Source organism: Amblyraja radiata, chromosome 3 (assembly GCF_010909765.2).
Source record: "Amblyraja radiata isolate CabotCenter1 chromosome 3, sAmbRad1.1.pri, whole genome shotgun sequence".
In the NCBI taxonomy this organism is placed as follows: Eukaryota; Metazoa; Chordata; class Chondrichthyes; order Rajiformes; family Rajidae; genus Amblyraja; species Amblyraja radiata.
Genome location: NC_045958.1, coordinates 45,660,251 through 45,680,946, shown reverse-complemented (window position 1 = coordinate 45,680,946; position 20,696 = coordinate 45,660,251). Strand labels below are relative to the sequence as shown.

Sequence of the window (20,696 nt, the reverse complement as noted above, 5' to 3'; positions counted from 1 at the left end):
TTGCAACTTTTTACTGGTAAGGAGGGCATCAAAATAGCCGTGGGAATTCGTAGACATAATTGTAGGAGTTCATGAACATAGTCGTGGAAGGTCGTAGGAGTTTGTAGTTTATTACCACGATCTTGATTTTTTTTTTTTAAGTCCTTTAAACTCGACAGAGGTTTTGAATTAAGTCGTGAAAGTGGGACAGGCCCTTTACCACACCACAGATACCGCTGGACCCGCTTGTGTCTCCTAAAAGTTGACTTGCTGAGAATACTAGATTTCCCCCAAATCAATACATTGAAAACAGTCCATTTCAGTGTATATATTTACCTCAACAAATCATATTCTGCCTTCTAAAACAACAAACTTTAACGAAATATTGTTTATGTTCATAGATTTATACAACATTGTGCTGTATGGTATTATATTGTATTATACAACATTGTTTTTAGCATTAAGTGCATAACTTGTAACTGTGAGAGTAATAATGTTTAATCATCTCATTTTAGCGTCAGCTACAACAAATTATCAATTTATCCGAATGTAAAACTGAAAAAGCAGCATTAATTTGTCCAATGACATGTATGTAATCATGAAGTCTGAAAAAGAACATCAAATGCTGGAAATACTCTGCAGGCCAAGCAGCATCTGGAGAGGGAGAGAGAGAGAGAGAGAGAGAGAGAGAGAGATAACAAAGAACAGCACAGGAACAGGCCCTTCAGCGCACAATGTTTGTGTTGAGCATGATGCTGTTAAATTAATCTCATCTGCCTGCACATAATCCATATCCCTCCATTCACTGCATATCTATGTGTCCATCACCACTTCTGGCAGTGTGTCCAAATACCCACCACTCTTTGTGTAAGAAACATGCACCGCACATCTCATTTAAAACGTTTCAGGTTGATGATTTTTAATCAGATGAAAAGTCTTTGACCAGAAATGTTAACTCTGTTTCGCTCTCCCAATGTCCAGACCTACCAGCTGGCATTTTCTGTTTTTGTGTTATTGCCCATTCCTGTTTGCACTAAGAAGGTCACCATAAGGAGTGGCTTAAGTTGACCTGAACTTGTCAATGTGATGATGTTTGCGTCTGGTGTGTAACCATGGTTCACAAGTATGGTACTTCACCCAAAAAGTGCACTTGAAATTAAAAAGTGTAAAACTGAAAACATTACACATGAAAATGCCACATGTTCAAAATGCATACCACATCCAAATGTAGTTGACTCAATAATTGATCGCCCAGATATAGAGAGGAAGCTTAATATGGGGTCACAGTACATTGCTGAGAAAAAATAACAAAGAACAAGCAATGACCAATAGACATGAACCAATGAGGCAGACCCATGCTTTTTTAAGCTACTTATTAAGAGCAAGCAAATTCATGGGAACACAGAACCACAAAAAAAGCCAATTAAATTAACGAAGAATTTAGACTTGATGCATTGGTCAATTTTTATGATCTTCTGCTGCACTTCCTCCTGCATATATTAAACTGTTCAGTCCTCAGTTCTGAGCTCAGTAACTGTCAAGAAATGAAATGTTTTCAAGCGTAATACAGAATGAAGTAATGAGTTCCTGAGTGTAAGAGCTTAAAATATTTCACAATGCCTGTAAGAGGCTCAACAATAGAACCAAAACGTTCACAAACAACCTCAGAGAATAATATTCACCTTTCTAAAGCAATTTCCCCTCTTGGGATTCTGGGAAACTGCAGCCTTTGGAAAGTGCTGCAGAAAAATTAGAAAGGTCAAATCTAGGGAATCTGACACACCTGATCAAAACTTTTTCTTGTGTCCTTGTGTGTTCTTGAACTAAGAAAGAATCTGCACTTCCAGCTGCAACAATATGTATATTACAGAGACATAAGGAACTGCAGATGCTAGAATCCTAAGTGAAACATATAGTGCTGGAGGAACTCAATGGTTTAGGCAACATCTGTGGTGGAAATTAACAGGTGGCATTTTGGTTCAGGACTCTTCTTCAGACTGAAATGTTGCTCAGGTTTCCAGTATCTGAAGCTCAGGAACATACATAGGCACCAGAAAATAGGAGCAAGACCAGGCCAACTATTTAATATGAATTGTGTTTGATCTAGGCTGTCTTCAGTTGTTCTGCGCCAGTTCCCAATAATCCTTAAAATTCTTGATTTTTCAAATATTATCAATATTATCAAAATATTATCAATCTCATATATTTTTCATATATTTATCAATCTCATCCTTAAATATATCTGGCCTCCACACTCCTTGATGGTAGAATTTCAGAGATCCACTACCCTTTTAGAGAAGAGGTTTTCATGTTTCTCAGTTTAAAATGACTGGTCCCTTATTTTGCAGCTACACCCCTGTGTTTCTCTCCCACTCATAAATGCATTTCAATGTCTACCTTTAGTCAGGTCAAGACTATCCATCTAGACTCAGTGGGTCGGGCAGCATCTGTGGAATGAAATAGAGTGGATATGGAGAGGTTGTTTCTATTAGTGGAAGAGTCTAGGACCAGAGGTTACAGCCTCAAAATAAAAGGGAGTACCTTTGGAATGAAGATGAGGAGAAATTCAGCCAGTGGGTGTGAATCTGTGGAATTCATTGCCACAGAGAGCTCTGAAGGCCAAATCTTTGGGGAATTTTAAAGTGAAGATTGACGGCTTCTTGATTAGTAAGGGTATCAACCAAAGTTATGTGGAAAAGGCAGGAGAATGGGGGAGGGAAAGATAGATCAGCGGAGGCAGGAGAGGGAAAGATAGATCAGCACGATGGAATGGTGAAATAGATTTGATGGGCCGAATGGCCCAATTCTGCTCCTACGATGTCTGAACCTATGAATATAGATTTAAACAATTATTTATTTATTTTTATTTTTTAACTCTCAGTTGTTGCTAAAATACAGTTGTTTGCATGACACAAAGAACTTCTCACAATATATTTGTTGTTGCCAAAGCACAGTCTTATCCAGGCTATAGAATCAATATCTTCTTTTTATGGCCGAATGGCCTACTCCTGCACCTATTTTCTATGTTTCTATGTTTCTATGTTTCTCAGCAAGCCAACTTCCCCATTTCCTTCAGCACGGAAAGTGACCGAATGGCCTCATTCTGCTCCAATGTTTTCTGGTCTTTTGATCTTAATTGGATATTTGAAGCAGTGAGTTAAGTCCAGATGAAGGGTCTCGACCCGAAACATTGATTGTCCAGTTCCTTTTGCAGATGCTCCCTGACTCCATCTGCTCTTCTTTTTTTGCGGAACATTCCAGAATCTGCAGTCTTTTGTACACTCAGCATATACCCTGATTGATATAAACATCCGTCAATCCCCCTTAGGATGGTATACGATTGAATAAGACAATCGTAATGTTTAATTTCAATCAAGTGAAATATGTTTTTTTTTAATATTGCCTTTTTAAAAACAATTATTTTGGACTTTAGAAATTTAAGTTGGAGGGAGAAAATATCACAATAAAAAGCATTTTGGCTGACTTGTCGACAGATGGCATGTTCTGGCAGTGAAAGAATATCAACTATTTGAGTACATAAACAGAATTCACAGTCTACCGAACAGCACTGATCCCTGCTCTTTTGTATGTTTCTGAGACCTAAGGCATTTAAAGGCACCAAAAAAATAATATCAACAGTCTCCAAAAAAATCATACAAATTAATTGGCAGGATAAGCAAACCAATATCACTGTCCTCTCCCACACCAACATTCCATGATTGTAGCCCGATTTGTATTCATTTAGCTCCATTAGGCAGGCCACATTATTTGCGTGCCTGATGCGTGATTCCTGAAATGGACGTTCTATCCCAAACTCTGTCATAGAAAGAGATTAACAAGTGGATAGGGGAAAAGATGCAAAGATCTGCTCCAAGCTTCTTTGAAAAAATGCATCTCTCCGCAGATTCCTGGAAATCCCTGGCACATGCCTGATTAAAGCGGAGAAGAACCCACAGTTTATCATTTGTGAATCTTGAGTCCATGCATTGCGAGCATACCAACACCCTGATTAAAAGCAGGTGCACACCAGAGAACTGGTGGAGAGGGGGTGTGGGGGGATGCTGCCACGTGTGGCGGCAGGCAGTACATAAGACTGTTCGGCACTTTTGTAACTTTGTCGCTGCCAACATGTGGTGACTCTTTGAATCACTTCCCTCTGGAAGGCGACACCGGATTGTCAAAGCAGCCACAGCCAGACATAAAAACAGTTTTTATCCACGAGTAGTTGCTCTACTCAACAGCCAAAAATCTGTAGCCTCCCTTTGATCTGGTATTTTGTTGGTTCACATGCTTGATCAATGGTGTTTTATCATTAATGTTTTATTATTATTAATGTTTAGTGTTTTCTGAGTCATTCGTAACTGTCACTGTATGTCATGTTGCTACTTGTGGGTGGAGCACCAAGGCAAATTCCTTGTATGTGAATACTTGGCCAATAAACTTACTTACTTACTTACTTACATTTGTGTACTGCCTAGGTTCTATGCAAAACAAAGCATTTCACTGGATCTATGTAGATACCCTAGGTACCAGTGATAAAAAAGTATAATTCATTCAGTCAGCTCCCTAACTAGGAAGATCTTGCCTGACGAATCTGCTGGAATGCTTTGAAGAAGTAAATAGTAGGACAGGCAAAGGAGAGTCAGTGGATGTTGTTGACCTAAATTTTCTGAAAGCCTTTGATAAGGTATATGCGAGGCTGCTCAGGAAGATGAGCCCATGGTATCAAAGGGCAGATACTAGCATGGATAGCAGGTTGGCTGGATGGCAGAAGGCAATGTGTGGCAATAAAGGGGGATTTTTCTGGTTGGCTGCCAGTGACTAGCAGAGTTCCGCAGGGGCCGGTGCTGGGGCCGCTACTCTTCACATTGTATATTAATGATTTGGATGAGGGAATTGTAGACTTTGTGGCCAATAGGTGGAGGGGCAGGTAGTGTAGAGAAAGCAGGGAGTCTGCAGAAGGACTTGGACACATTGGGAGAGTGGACAGCGAAGTGGCAAATCGAATATGATGTAGCAAAGTGTGGAGTCATGCATTTTGGTAGCAGGAATAGAGCCATAGACTATTTTCTAAATGGGGAGAGAATCCAGAAATCGCAGGTTCAAAGGGATGTGGGAGTGCTGGTGCAGGATTCATAAAAAGTTAATTTGCAAGTTAAATCGGTAGTAATGCAAACGCAATGCGAGCATTTATTTCAAGAGGGCTAGAATATGAAAACAGGGATGTAATGCTGGTCAGGCTGCATTTGGAGTATTGTGAGCAATTTTGGGTATCATAACTGAGGAAGGATGTGCTGGCTCTGGAGAGCGCCGAGAGGATATTTACAAGAATAATTCAAGGAATGAGTGGGTAACATATGATAAGCGTTTGACGGCACTGGACCTGTACTCGCAGGAGTTTAGAAGGATGAGGGGGTCCCTCATTGAAACTTACCAAATAATGAAAGGCTTGGATAGAGTGGGTGTGGAGAGGATGTTTCCACTAGTGGGAGAGTCTAGGACTCGAGGTCATAGCTTCAGAATTAAAGGATGTTCCTTTAGGATGGGGATGAGGAGGAATTTCTTAAGTCAGAGGATGGTGAATCTGTGGAATTCTTTGCAACAGAAAATTGTGGAGGCCAAGTCAATGGATACTTTTAAGGCAGAGATAGATAGATTCTTGATTCGTATGGGTGTTAAGGGTTATGGGGAGAAGGCAGGAGAATGGGGTTAGGAGGGAGAGTTAGATCAGCCATGATTGAATGGTGGAGTAAACTTGACGGGCCGAATGGCCTAATTCTGCTCTTATCACTTATGACCTTATGGCCTTATAACTACCCACATACTTATTAATCAAACAACTTTGCCTCTTGTGGAAAGCTGTGATTTCTGACAGTCACCACAAAACCCACAAAATGGAGTGGAAGCAAGTTATGCTCAATCCCGAGGGATTGTATAATGAGAAGAAGAAGATGGTTGGGTGAGTCATAGTGTGTCAAAAATAATATTGGAAGTAATTGCCATAGTGCCACCTAAAGGAGTAAAAAATACTTACAGTAAGTTTTTTGATGGGCTGGATTTTTTTTACCAGGTCTGCTGTCCCAAATCAATTCCTATAATGCTTACATGAATTTACCTGGGCTGAATGTTTGATGCTGATTGTTCTGGTCCTCCACATGTTCAGGCTGAGTGGATTTCAAATTGACCTAGACTGGACGTAAACACTAGAGGCAATTTACAAAAGGCCAATTAACCAATGACGGATTTGCCCATCTTTGTAAAGTGGGGGGAATCCAAAGCACCCAGAGGAAACCCACACAGTCGCAGGGAGAACGTGCAAACTTCGTACAGACGGCGCCATAGTCAAGATCAAACCCGGGTCTCTAGCGCCAAAGGGGAACAACTCTACTGCTGCATTATTGTGCCACCAGATTTCTGTTCCCGTACCCTCAAGCTTAACATGTTTCCATCCAGTTCTGTGGGGTGCTGCGGTAGTTGATGTGGCCAAGATGGATCCTGCAGATACTGCCACAGGTGGGGCAGAAATTGCTTGGGAAGCAGATGGATGAGTAGTATGGCATGTGGTGTGCTCCTTCCGCCATTTTCGCTGGGCTTCTGTGTGTTATTCCTAATTCTCCTTCTCCATTTTGAATGATCATGTACCAGGATTTCCTAAAAGCTGGTGGAAATGTTGCACTTTCTAAGGAGACTTTGAGAAGACTTTGAGAATGTTTCTTCTGTCCATCTGGTTATCTATTGCCATGATGGAACTAGAGTGGATCTCAGCTCTATGGTTGTGCTGAAATAGATGGAGTGCCTATTTTTATATCTGTGATAGTGTCAGGGCAATATCACTGATATATGATCCATTATAAATGGTATTTCCTGATGATATGGTACCAAAATATACGAATTGCTTATAAAAATTGACGCCATTTACCTCAAGGACTTCCTTCTCAATTTGTGCACATTTACACATGCTCTTTTTGAAAGTGCAAAAAACCAAGAGACAGGTATCTCTCATCATCAGCCATCACGTGACTTTGTCACAGCATGTATATCTTCTTTGATCTTCTTGTGTATGGCGTGCACAGACAAAAGGTGTTGGAAAACTTGTTCTGATCTTATTTGATTGTGCACGCCGGGTTGATTGCATTTGTCGAAACAGGGCAGATCGCGTGAAGGTTGCAATCTTCCACCACAGCATGTATATCAACAACTTGCTGCATGACGTGCCAGCTTCAATGTCCATGTGGTCCTGTAATGAACAAGGAAAGTTTCACCTAGTGGTCTTCTTTTGTATTTGTTACTTGCATGTTGGTGCTCCTGGCTCCACATTGGTTCACATCCTTTTTCAACGTGATACAATGGTCTGAGTATTTAGCAAGTTCTAGAAGGAATCGTGCATATAATCACATCGTCGCAGGGAGCAAGATAGACACAAAATGCTGGAGTTATTCAGTGGGACAGGCAGTATCTCTGGATAGAAGGAATAGGTGACGTTTTGGGTCGGGACCCTTCTTCAAACTGAATCAGGAGAGAGGAAGATACAGAGATAAGGAAGTATAAGGTATGAAAATGAGACAAAGGGTATGGAGATCAAGGAAAATGTAGAATAGATCCTTGTTATCTAGGAGAAGGTAACAACAAAGCAAACAGAGACAAAATGTAAACAGGGACATTCAGACTATTCGGAGAACTGGGAAGGGGGGAGGGATGGAGAGAGAGGGAAGGCAAAGGTTACTTGGTTGGATAAGTCAATATTCATACTGCTGGGGTGTATGCTGCCCAAGTGAAATATGAGGTGTTGTTCCTACAATTTTGATGCATTGATGATGGCTTTTACCTTTTTCTCCACTAATCCCAGTGCATTAGCAACAACCTGCAAACCAATGGTCACAGCTTATTCTAAAAGCTCATCTTTATTTTCAATTCAGCATCACGTTGAGCTCATATGATTTCCTGAAAGCTTCCTCTAAAAGGATGATTTTCTCTTCCTGTGCTTAATTGATCAAGATGATCTATTGATTGCCACAAGCAATAATCCATACTCTGTGAGGTTTTACTTAAATCAAGTTTATTGTCATAGCATGAGATACAGATACAATGATGATCTTGCTTGCAGTAGCTTCACGGACACATAGATATAGAAAAAACAGGTTCCAGTGTTGGCATAGCAATGCTGTTCATAACTTGCAGTTATAGGAATAGGAATACTTTGTCACATAGTCTTTGCTTGCATACACAATGTATACAAATAGCAGCCATCTACGGTGCTGACAAAGTTACAAAACACGCCGGCTCCCCATTTTGTCCCCCCTCCCCAACAGTTACCCATGCCAGGTCCCCATTGTCCATTGCCCCCCCCCCCCCACCCATATTGTCCATTGTTCTTCCCCTCCCCCCTCACAGTGGTCCTCCACGCTCTCGTCGACCATCGACCGTGGGTCGACACGCGAGGCATCGCCACTGCCGCGAGGCTTCACCACCGCCGAGGCCCCATCGTCGCGAGGGTTCACCGCTGCCGAGGCCCCATCGTCGCGAGGGTTCACCGCCGCCGAGGCCCCATCGTCGCGAGGGTTCACCGCTGCCGAGGCCCCATCGTCGCGAGGGTTCACCGCTGCCGAGGCCCCATCGTCGCGAGGGTTCACCGCTGCCGAGGCCCCATCGTCGCGAGGGTTCACCGCTGCCGCGATTTCACCGTCACTGCCGAGGCCTCACCGCTGTCGACACCCCACTTCATGCCTCCGTGGTGCGAACTTTTTGCACTTGGAGCATTGTGTGCAGAGAGGCCCAGGAGCCGTTACAGAGGGAGGAGCGACCTCCGTGCGGTGAGTTAAAAAACCCATCGCGGGGCTTGTTTCAACAGAGGCCCAGGAGCCGTTACAGAGGGAGGAGCGACCTTCGTGTGGTGAGTTAAAAAACCCATCGCGGGGCTTGTCTCAACAGGCTCGGGAGCCGTTACAGAGGGAGGAGCGACCGTCGTGTGGTGAGTTAAAAAACCCATCGCGGGGCTTGTCTCAACAGGCCCGGGAGCCGTTACAGAGGGAGGAGCGACCTTCGTGTGGTGAGTTAAAAAACCCATCGCGGGGCTTGTCTCAACAGAGGCCCAGGAGCCGTTACAGAGGGAGGAGCGACCTTCGTGTGGTGAGTTAAAAAACCCATTGCGGGGCTTGTCTCAACAGAGGCCCAGGAGCCGTTACAGAGGGAGGAGCGACCTTCGTGTGGTGAGTTAAAAAAACCATCGCGGGGCTTGTCTCAACAGAGGCCCAGGAGCCGTTACAGAGGGAGGAGCGACCTTCGTGTGGTGAGTTAAAAAACCCATCGCGGGGCTTGTCTCAACAGAGGCCCAGGAGCCGTTACAGAGGGAGGAGCGACCTTCGTGTGGTGAGTTAAAAAACCCATCGCGGGGCTTGTCTCAACAGAGGCCCAGGAGCCGTTACAGAGGGAGGAGCGACCTTCGTGTGGTGAGTTAAAAAACCCATCGCGGGGCTTGTCTCAACAGAGGCCCAGGAGCCGTTACAGAGGGAGGACTATCAAAATCTGCAACGTTCCATTCGCAGATCACACTTCAAATTAAGGGGGCTGGTGGAAGCCTCTGATTGGTCGAACGGACTAGAGGAAGCAGCCGTTACAGGACTAGAGGAAGCAGCTGATTGGCTTGTATCCCGGGTAAGGCTTTATTGTATTCGGATAAGGGGGAGAATGAGGGCCAAGGCAGTTTACTGTTCTGGATGTCAGATGTGGGAGGTCATGGAGTCTGAGTGCCCTCCAGACGTCCACATCTGCGCCAGGTGCGTCGAGATGGGGCTCCTAAGGGACCGTGTTAGGAACCTGGAACAGCAACTCAATGACCTCTGTCTGCTCAGGGAGAGCGAGGAGGTCATAGATAGGAGTTACAGGGAGGTGGTCACTCCAAGACCACGGGAGACAGAAAACTGGGTCACAGTTAGGAAGGGCAACGGGCAGAGGCAGGGACTGGTGAGTACCCCGGTGGCTGTACACCTTGAAAATAAGTACTCATGTTTGAGTAAGGGTGGGGGAGACAGCCTACCTGGGGGCAGCGACAGCGGCCGGGCCTCTGGCATAAAGACCGGTCCTGTTGCTCAGAAGGGTAAGGAAAAGAAGAGGAGGGCAATTGTAATAGGGGACTCTATAGTCAGGGGGTCGGATAGGCGATTCGGTGGACGCAGACAAGAGACCCGGATGGTAGTTTGCCTCCCTGGTGCCAGGGTCAGGGATGTGTCTGAACGGGTCCAAGAAATCCTGAAATGGGAGGGAGAGGAGCCTGAAGTTGTGGTACATATAGGTACCAACGACATAGGTAAAAAAAGAGAAGAGGTCCTGAAAGAAGAATTTAGGGAGTTAGGTAGAGAGTTAAGGAGAAGGACTGCAAAGGTAACAATCTCAGGATTACTGCCTGTGCCACGCGACAGTGAGAGTAGGAATGGAGCGAGGTGGAGGATAAATGAGTGGATGAGGGACTGGTGCAGTGGGTATGGATTCAAGTTTCTGGATCATTGGGACCTCTTTTGGGGAAGGTGCGACCTGTACAGAAAGGACGGGTTGCACTTGAACTCGAGGGGGACCAATATCCTGGCGGGGAGATTTGCAAAGGCTACTGGGGAGACTTTAAACTAGTATGGTTGGGGGGAGGGACTCAAATTGGGAAAGCTAGCAGTCAGTGTGTGAGGCAGGAGGCAGAGAATGGTAGCACTCTGACCCAAAATGTAGGGGAGTGAGAAGAAAAAGACAATAAACAGAGAATAAGAGAAGGTGGGTTTCTTAAATGTGTATATTTTAATGCTAGGAGCATTGTAAGAAAGGTGGATGAACTTAGAGCCTGGATTGACACCTGGAAGTATGATGTTGTGGCGATCAGTGAAACATGGTTGCAGGAGGGCTGTGATTGGAAACTAAATATTCCAGGATTTCGTTGCTTCAGGTGTGATAGAATTGGAGGGGCAAGAGGTGGAGGTGTTGCATTGCTTATCAGGGAAGATATTACAGCAGTGCTTTGGCAGGATAGATTAGAGGGCTCGTCTAGGGAGGCTATTTGGGTGGAACTGAGAAATGGGAAAGGGGTAGCAACACTTATAGGGGTGTATTATAGACCGCCAAATGGGGAGCGAGAATTGGAAGAGCAAATATGTAAGGAGATTGCAGATATTAGTAGTAAGCACAAGGTAGTGATTGTGGGAGATTTCAATTTTCCACACATAGACTGGGAAACACATTCTGTAAATGGGCTGGATGGGTTGGAGTTTGTAAAATGTGTGCAGGATAGTTTTTTGCAGCAATACATATAAGTACCTAATAGAGAAGGGGTGGTGCTGGACCTCCTGTTAGGAAATGAGACGGGTCAGGTGGCGGAGGTATGCGTTGGGGAACAGTTCGGGACCAGTGATCACAATACCATTAGTTTCAATATAATTATGGAGAGGGTCAGAACTGGACCTAGGGTTGAGATTTTTGATTGGAGAAAGGCTAACTTTGAGGAGATGCGAAAGGATTTACAAGGAGTAAATTGGGACATTTTGTTTTATGGGAAAGATGTGGAAGAGAAATGGAGTACATTTAAAGGTGAAATTTTAAGAGTACAGAATCTTTATGTCCCTGTTCGGTTGAAAGGAAATAGTAAAAATCGGAAAGAGCCATGGTTTTCAAGGGAAATTGGACACTTGGTTCGGAAAAAGAGGGAGATCTACAATAATTATAGGCAGCATGGAGTAAATGAGGTGCTTGAGGAGTATAAAGAATGTAAAAATAATCTTAAGAAAGAAATTAGAAAAGCTAAAAGAAGATTTTCTACAGCTATATTAATAGCAAAAGGATAACGAGGGATAAAATTGGTCCATTAGAGAGTCAGAGTGGACAGCTATCTGCAGAGCCAAAAGAGATGGGGGAGATATTGAACAATTTCTTTTCTTCGGTATTCACCAAGGAGAAGGATATTGAATTATGTGAGGTAAGGGAAACAAGTAGAGTAGCTATGGAAACTATGAGATTCAAAGAAGAGGAAGTACTGACACTTTTGAGAAATATAAAAGTGGATAAGTCTCCAGGTCCGGACAGGATATTCCCTAGGACATTGAGGGAAGTTAGTGTAGAAATAGCAGGGGCTATGACAGAAATATTTCAAATGTCATTAGAAACGGGAATAGTGCCGGAGGATTGGCGTACTGCGCATGTTGTTCCATTGTTTAAAAAGGGGTCTAAGAGTAAACCTAGCAATTATAGACCTGTTAGTTTGATGTCAGTGGTGGGCAAATTAATGGAAAGGATACTTACAGATAATATATATAAGCATCTGGATAAACAGGGTCTGATTAGGAACAGTCAACATGGATTTGTGCCTGGAAGGTCATGTTTGACTAATCTTCTTGAATTATTTGAAGAGGTTACTCGGGAAATTGATGAGGGTAAAGCAGTGGATGTTGTATATATGGACTTCAGTAAGGCCTTTGACAAGGTTCCTCATGGAAGGTTGGTTAAGAAGGTTCAATGGTTGGGTATTAATGGTGGAGTAGCAAGATGGATTCAACAGTGGCTGAATGGGAGATGCCAGAGAGTAATGGTGGATGGTTGTTTGTCAGGTTGGAGGCCAGTGACTAGTGGGGTGCCACAGGGATCTGTGTTGGGTCCACTGTTGCTTGTCATGTACATCAATGATCTGGATGATGGTGTGGTAAATTGGATTAGTAAGTATGCAGATGATACTAAGATAGGTGGGGTTGTGGATAATGAAGTAGATTTTCAAAGTCTACAGAGAGATTTATGCCAGTTGGAAGAGTGCACTGAAAGATGGCAGATGGAGTTTAATGCTGATAAGTGTGAGGTGCTACATCTTGGCAGGACAAATCAAAATAGGACGTACATGGTAAATGGTAGGGAATTGAAGAATGCAGGTGAACAGAGGGATCTGGGAATAACTGTGCACAGTTCCCTGAAAGTGGAATCTCATGTAGATAGGGTGGTAAAGAAAGCTTTTGGTGTGCTGGCCTTTATAAATCAGAGCATTGAGTATAGAAGTTGGGATGTAATGTTAAAATTGTACAAGGCATTGGTGAGGCCAATTCTGGCGTATGGGGTACAATTTTGGTCGCCTAATTATAGGAAGGATGTCAACAAAATAGAGAGAGTACAGAGGAGATTTACTAGAATGTTGCCTGGGTTTCAGCAACTAAGTTACAGAGAAAGGTTGAACAAGTTAGGGCTTTATTCTTTGGAGCGCAGAAGGTTAAGGGGGGACTTGATAGAGGTCTTTAAAATGATGAGAGGGATAGACAGAGTTGACGTGGATAAGCTTTTCCCACTGAGAGTAGGGAAGATTCAAACAAGGGGACATGACTTGAGAATTAAGGGACAGAAGTTTAGGGGTAACATGAGGGGGAACATCTTTACTCAGAGAGTGGTGGCTGTGTGGAATGAGGTTCCAGTGAAGGTGGTGGAGGCAGGTTCGTTTTTATCATTTAAAAATAAATTGGATAGTCATATGGACGGGAAAGGAATGGAGGGCTATGGTCTGAGTGCAGGTATATGGGACTAGGGGAGAATACGTGTTCGGCACGGACTAGAAGCGTCGAGATGGCCTGTTTCCGTGCTGTAATTGTTATATGGTTATATTATATGGTTATTTGGTTGTCCTGCTATAGGAGAAATGCTATTTAGCTGGAAAGAGGGCAGAAAATAATTATGATGTTGCCAGGACTCAAGAGACTTAATTAAAGGGAGAGATATTGGGCAGGCTGGAATTTATTCCTTGGAATGTGGCAGACTGAGGGATGATATCGAGATGCATAAAACTATGAAGGGCATAGATAAGGAAAATGCATAGTTTTCTTCCCAGGGGTGTGAAATAAATAATTCAAGAGCATAGGTGTAAGGTGAGAGGAGAAATATTTAATGGGAACTTGAGGTGCCACTTTTTCACATATGAAATGAGTTGTCCAAAGCAGTGGGTACACAAAAATGCTGGAGAAACTCAGCGGGTGCAGCAGCATCTATGGAGCGAAGGAAATAGGCAAAGTTTTGGGCCGAAACCCTTCTTCAGACTGATGGGGGGTGGCAGGGAGAAGAAAGCAAAAAGGAGGAGGAGGAGCTCGAGGGCTGAGGGATGGGAGGAGACAGCAGGAGGGCTGAGGAAGGGGAGGAGACAGCAAGGGCTAACAAAATTGGGAGAATTCAATGTTCATGCCCGCAGGATGCAGACTCCCCAAGGTGCTGAGGTGGTGTTCCTCCAATTTCCGGTGTTGCTCGCCATGTTGCCATGGAGGAGACCCAGGACAGAGAGGCCGGATGGGGAATGGGAGGGGGAGTTGAAGTGCTGAACCACCGGGAGGTCAGGTTGGTTATTGCGGACCGAGCGGAGGTGTTCGGCGAAGCGATCGCCCAGCCTCTGCTTGGTCTCACCGATGTAGATCAGCTGACACCTAGAGCAGTGGATGCAATAGATGAGGTTGGAGGAGATACAGGTGAACCTTTGTCGCACCTGGAACGACTGCTTAGGTCCTTGAATGGAGTCGAGGGGGGAGGTGAAGGGACAGGTGTTGCATTTCTTGCGGTTGCAACGGAAAGTGCCCGGGGAGGGGGTGGTACGGGAGGGAAGGGAAGAATTGACAAGGGAGTTACGGAGAGAGCGATCTTTGCGGAAGGCAGACATAGGGGGAGATGGGAAGATGTGGCGAGTGGTGGGGTCACGTTGGAGGTGGCGAAACTGACGGAGGATTACTTGTTGTATGTGACGGCTGGTGGGGTGAAAGGTGAGGACTAGGGGGACTCTGCCCTCATTGCGAATGGGGGGAATGGGGAGAGAGAGCAGTGTTGCGGGGTATGGAAGAGAACCTGGTGCGAGCCTCATCTATGGTGGAGGAGGGGAACCCCTGTTCCTGAAGAATGAGGACATTTCAGATGCCCTGGTGTGGAACGCCTCATCCTGGGAGCAGATGCGGCGTAGACGGAGGAATTGGGAGTAGGGGATGGAGTCCTTACAGGAAGCAGGGTGGGAAGAAGTGTAGTCCAGATAGCCATGGGAGTCAGTGGGTTTATAGTGGATGTCGGTCAGAAGTGTATCACCTGCGATGGAGATAATGAGGTCAAGGAATGGTAGGGAAGTGTCGGAAATGGTCCAGGTGTACTTGAGTGCCGGAAGGAAGTTAGTGGTGAAGTGGATGAAGTCAGTCAGTTGTGTGTGGGTGCAGGAGGTGGCACCAAAGCAGTCGTCGATGTAACGGAGGTAGAGGTCGGGGTTGGGGCCCTGGTACGTATTGAACAAGGATTGTTCGACGTACCCGACAAAGAGGCAGGCGTAGCTGGGGCCCATGCGAGTGCCCATAGCTACGCCTTGTATTTGGAGGAAATGGGAGGAGTCAAACGTGAAGTTATTGAGGGTAAGGACCAGCTCCGCTAGGCAGAGGAGAGTGTCAGTGGCCGGGTATAGGTTGCTTCTCTGGTCGAGGAAGAACCAGAGGGCTTTGAGACCATCCTGGTGGGGGATGGAGGTGTAGAGTGACTGGACGTCCATGGTGAAGATGAGGGGGTGAGGGCCTAGAGAATGGAATGCGCTGAGACGACGGAGAGTGTCTGAGGTGTCTTGAACATAGGTGGGGAGGGATTTAACCAAGGGGGATAGGATGGAACCACAAAGAAGTGGTTGAGACATGTAAGATGACTGCATTTAAAAGGCATTTAGAATCATACACCGATGGCAAAGATTTAGTGAGATCTGGGTCAAACCTGGCTAAATGTGATAAGCTTAGATGGGCATCTTGTTTGGCATCGACAAAGTGGGCCAAAGAGCCTGTATCCATGCTGTTTGACTATGACTTGAAAACATAATTTATTTGTAAATTTTACAAGACAGCAAAAAGAAAAAGACTGCAAAAATCGAAACAGTAGTGCAAAACACAATTAGAAAACATGCTCATGGCCTGGAAAAACTTGGGCAAAGACACAACTCCTCTATTTAAACATCTGTTTGCATAAAGTCTGGATCTTAGGTTTTGGTTTAGGTTTATTATTGCCACATGTACCAGTGTATAGTGAAAAGCTTTGTTTTGCTGCTATCCAAGCAGATCAGATATACCTTTGTGAGCTGTTGATCGATTGTTACAATCTTTGGTAATGTTCAACTGTATGTCCAATTGAAAAGGCTGATTTTGTCAATCTTGACCATATGCTGCTGCAAGCAATATCTTCATTGCGTGTGCACCTCACACTACAAGTGCATGCAGGGTTTGTTTTGTGGGCATTGGATTATTCTTTGTCAACTCGAGCTTGCTTTAGTTAGTCTGCATGTTACAATAAAGTTTTATTTGGTTTAATCACACCCACAATTAGTGTGGCCAGCCGCTCTGGTCGGTTTTGTTGATTTCACATTAACTCTTTCGACCAAATAGGACTGGCCTGGCCTTACAATGCACTGGCTTTGCAATTATTCCAATGTGAATATGTGCATTGTACCATATGCCAATATAACTGTCTTTAAGTATATACTGTTCTAACAATTTATCAAGATGCAACATTGAACTGCCAGTGTGAGAACATCTTCCCATCTACTTGCATTGTCTCAGCCACTGCTTCCCTGCCAAAGTCAACTTGTTTTCAAATGTTGTTACAATAATGGGTATATATATAAAATGGGTATATATATCTATATTACTAAAAGTCTGATCTTGACTCTTTTGGCTCGCTGTGCTGTGATTTCCGAGAGAACGCCGCCACCCACGGCCATCATTTTTGGCCACCTCGCTCAGAGCCCCCCTTCGCCTTCCGGGACCGGAGGATTTTTCCCATCGATGAAAAATCAGAGAGATATTAATGTTTTTTGAAAAATTGCCATTCTCTCTGCTGTCCCTGCTGGTGGGAGGAGGGAGGGACTATAAAACCCGGAAGTGGTGTGCCTCACTCAGTCTCTGCAAGATGGAGGAAGTGACATGGTCACATCTCTCTGAGCTCTGAATAATACTGAACACATGTCTACTCAACTGTGAGTCCCCTTAATGTGGTTTGAAAATGAAAATATGGTTGGTTGACGTAAAAAGACACTGCCTGCAGATGGTTGTTTGGGTGCTTTGGGTTGAAGTAAAAAGGCACTACTGCAAATGGTGGTTTGGGTGCTTTGGGTTGAAGTTAAAAGGCACTTCAGCAAATGGTGGTTTGGGTTCTTTGGGTTGAAGTTAAAAGGCACTACTGCAAATGGTGGTTTGGGTGCTTTGGCTTGAAGTTAAAAGGCACTACTGCAAATCGTGGTTTGGTTGCTTTGGGTAACTTCCTGTTTGCACTGTATATTGATTTTAGATAAAACGCTACCACTTACGGCTGTGATTTTAGGCCATCTTACTCAGTCCCCCTCCGCTCAGCAGGTTCAGAGGATTCCTCCCATGAAAAATAAAAGTGTTATTAGTGTTTAAAAAATGTTGAGAATCACTCTCCTTTCAATCACGCCATGAAGGCCACACCTTTTCCGGTGGGAGGGGGAGGGTTATAAAACCCAGAAGTGTGGGTGTGGCTCAGTCTCTGCATGATGGGGGAGGGAAAGGTCACGACTCTGTCTGAGCTGTGAATCAAATGAACACAATGAATGTCTACTGAACTGTGAGTTTGGTGTTTTGTGTGGTTTTATGGTGGTTTCACCCTGTTTGAAATGGTATGAAACTGCATTTGAATGTGGTGGCGTTGCACCCTGCATGAAATGGTATGAAGCTGCATTTGAATTTGGTGGCCTTGCACCCTGCTTGAAATGGTATGAAACTGCACTTGAATTTTGCGGCCTTGTACCCTGCTTGAAGTGGAATGAAACTGCACTTGAATTTAGCGGTCTTGCACCCTGCTTGAAGTGGTAAGAAACTGCACTTGAATTTGGTGGCCTTGCACCCTGCTTGAAATGGTAGGAAAATTGATTTGAATTTGGTGGCCTTGCACCCTGCTTGAAATGGAATTTCAAGGAATAGCCATGAGTCAACTGCCAGCCCACCAGCCGTGAGTGAGCTGCCAGCACATCAGGCTTGAGGGACAGGGCTGCCACCCCAAGAACCCATACCAGCACTTCAGAAAGCCCCCCCACTGGCCACCAATATTGGAATTGGTGGAGAGGTGAAATATTGCGTTGGGGGATCAGCCCTCCCATGTGAACATGGGACCCAACGGGTCCCACTTAGTCTAATATATATATATATATATATATATATATATCTCTTGAGGGCCATATAAAACATATGTTTATTTACACAACGAATACTGATGAAATCTACGCCAGTGAGTTTTTATCAGTGCCTTCCAATGCATTCATTCTGGGAAGGCACAGTGCAACATCTGGTTAGTAGAGTTGCTACTTCACAGCTCCAGCCATCAAGATTTAACCCCTGGTGCTCTTTTTTCGGGAGTTTGCATGTTTTGCCAGCGATCAAGTGGGATCCCTCAGGCTGCTCTGGGTTTGTCCCACATCCCAAAGATGTGCGAGGCTCCTGGAATTGTCCCGAGTGTGTAATTTGCCACTGTAAATTTTCCCTAGTGTAGGTCAGTGGTCAAAACTGAAAGAGTAGATGGACATGCAGGGAGAAATAATAGGATATCGTAGGATTAATGAAATTAATTAATGATCTGCACCAATTCAATGGGCTGAAGGGTCTCTCTCTCTCTCTCTCTCTCTATATATATATATATATAGAGAGAGAGAGAGAGATATTAATAAGCTCCACCAACATTGATTATGAAAACAAAATTCATTTTCAATTATACTGTAGATCTCATTAAATCCATTGTTTGAAGATCCACTCCAGCAACAGAAATGTTTTAAATTGCCTCCCCCTATTTTGTGGACGCATTTGTTCTATGAAATATTAAATACTTCAAATATAATCCTATTGTTTGAGAAAGAAAATCCAAAGAAAAATGATGATTTGTGGCTTTATTCTATCAGCCCTTCAGCATTTATTTCAGGCTTTAATGAAATCCTGATAAATGGCATTCATTCATCCACAGGCTGGTTGTATAATTTACATTTCTTGCTTCACTGTACTTGGCATTAATCTGTTTGGCATATTTTGCTTTCTCAGAAGAAAAATATATGATTTAAATTATCAATTTTACAGTCTATATTTCACACCTTCACATCCTCCACCTGAAAGTTTGAAATACATTTATGATAACTGGTGGCATTTTTACCCAAAGCTAATGGGGAAGTTCTAAGCATTTCAAGATCATTATTACTTTTATGTTGAGCGCAGAGAAGGAGTGGACAGCACTGATCTGTGTCAGCAAAGTTGATCTGGTGAGCACGCAACAAAAGCTTGTCACTGCACCTCGGTACATGTGACAATAAACTAAACTGAACTGATTAACTAAACTGAACAAGGATGCAGCCACCAACTTTTTGAATGTTGCATTGGTGCATCACAACTAACTAATTTTGATCTTTCTTACCTGCAGTAAGATGAAAGATCACAGCTAAAATCAATGTAGGCAACCCACATTGTTTTCAGATCTTCAGCACTACCTGAGAGGAGGCCAATAGCAGAATGTGAAACACTGACTTTTGTAATCTGGTAACACAAACGGGATTTTCAGGTCACTTTTATCGAGGCACATTGAAAAGCTTTGTTTTGAATGCCATCCAAACAAATTGGATATACGATGCATAAATACAATCGTCAAGATCAAGTACAATAGATAAAGCAAAGGGGAAACCTAGAAAATAGGTGCCATTTGGCCCTTCGGGCTAGCACCACCATTCAATATGATCATGGCTGATCATCCAAAATCAGTCCTCCGTTCCGGCTTTTTCCCCATATCCCTTGATTCCCTTAGACCTAAGAGCTAAATCTAACTCTCTCTTGAAAACACAGAGTGCAGAATATAATTCTCAGCATTGTAGCACATCAGACATTATAGACAAAGTCCAATGTCTACAATGGGTAGACGTGAATTGGACAGTACCCTGGCTTATGAAAGGAGTAAGTGTAGTTGTGCTTTTGGCCACCAGTTATGGATGGCATCAATGTGGATAGACTGCCAATGACAAGGAAAAATTAATAAATACAATGACCTAAGGCAAACCTGTTTATGAAATATAGCTTTAAAAATCAGCTTGAATCAACTAGCATAGTAAAAACAACCCCAATAGCAACACATGTTCTGAACAGTGGAAGGATATTTGACAGATTTCAATAGGAAACCCTTAATAGAAATACTCAATTACATGGACTGACATTTGGTGCTTTTCCCAAGGAACATCACTTCATTCCTGACATTAAGTGCCTTGCTTCAATCTTTATCGAAGATACCAGACAAGGTTGTCCCACTCATCATTATTATTTGTCATGGTAACCAAGTCTTTGGTAGTCAGGAGTCAGAAGCATCAAGTGCTTGCTTGAATGAATGCACAGAGGGTGACATTTCCCATCCTGTGCTTTTAGAATCTATTAGCCAAGCTCTTCTGTGTCTTCAAAGAAATAAGCACCTTTATCTGGTGGTTATAAGGACCGCATAACATTCTTACAGGGCTCCAAAAGGACAAAGTCTTCATGCAAAATTGTTCCATAAAATGTATTTATCTTGTAATCAATGTCAGTGACCAGGTTTGGAATGCAAATCTCTCACAACCAGGAACTGCATCAGTAGTTAAATGAGGCCACGTTAATGGTCAAAGTCACCAAAGATGGCAAAGTCAAACAGAGCATGATTCGCAGACATGAAGTGCTGGATCTCAGCATAGAGGACAATCTGGTGGTTTAAATTGC

General features: G+C 43.8%; 2 long non-coding RNA genes across 2 annotated transcripts in view; both read left to right on the top strand.

Annotated features, from left to right (window-relative positions):
* LOC116970989 overlaps window positions 1-20,696 on the top strand; it is a 38,870-nt gene that overhangs the window by 1,108 nt on the left and 17,066 nt on the right. The window lies entirely within an intron of this gene.
* Window positions 672-20,195, top strand: LOC116970990. The gene is made up of 3 exons (XR_004411377.1): window positions 672-736; window positions 4,593-4,594; window positions 20,185-20,195. It is a non-coding gene; the product is annotated as an uncharacterized LOC116970990 (long non-coding RNA).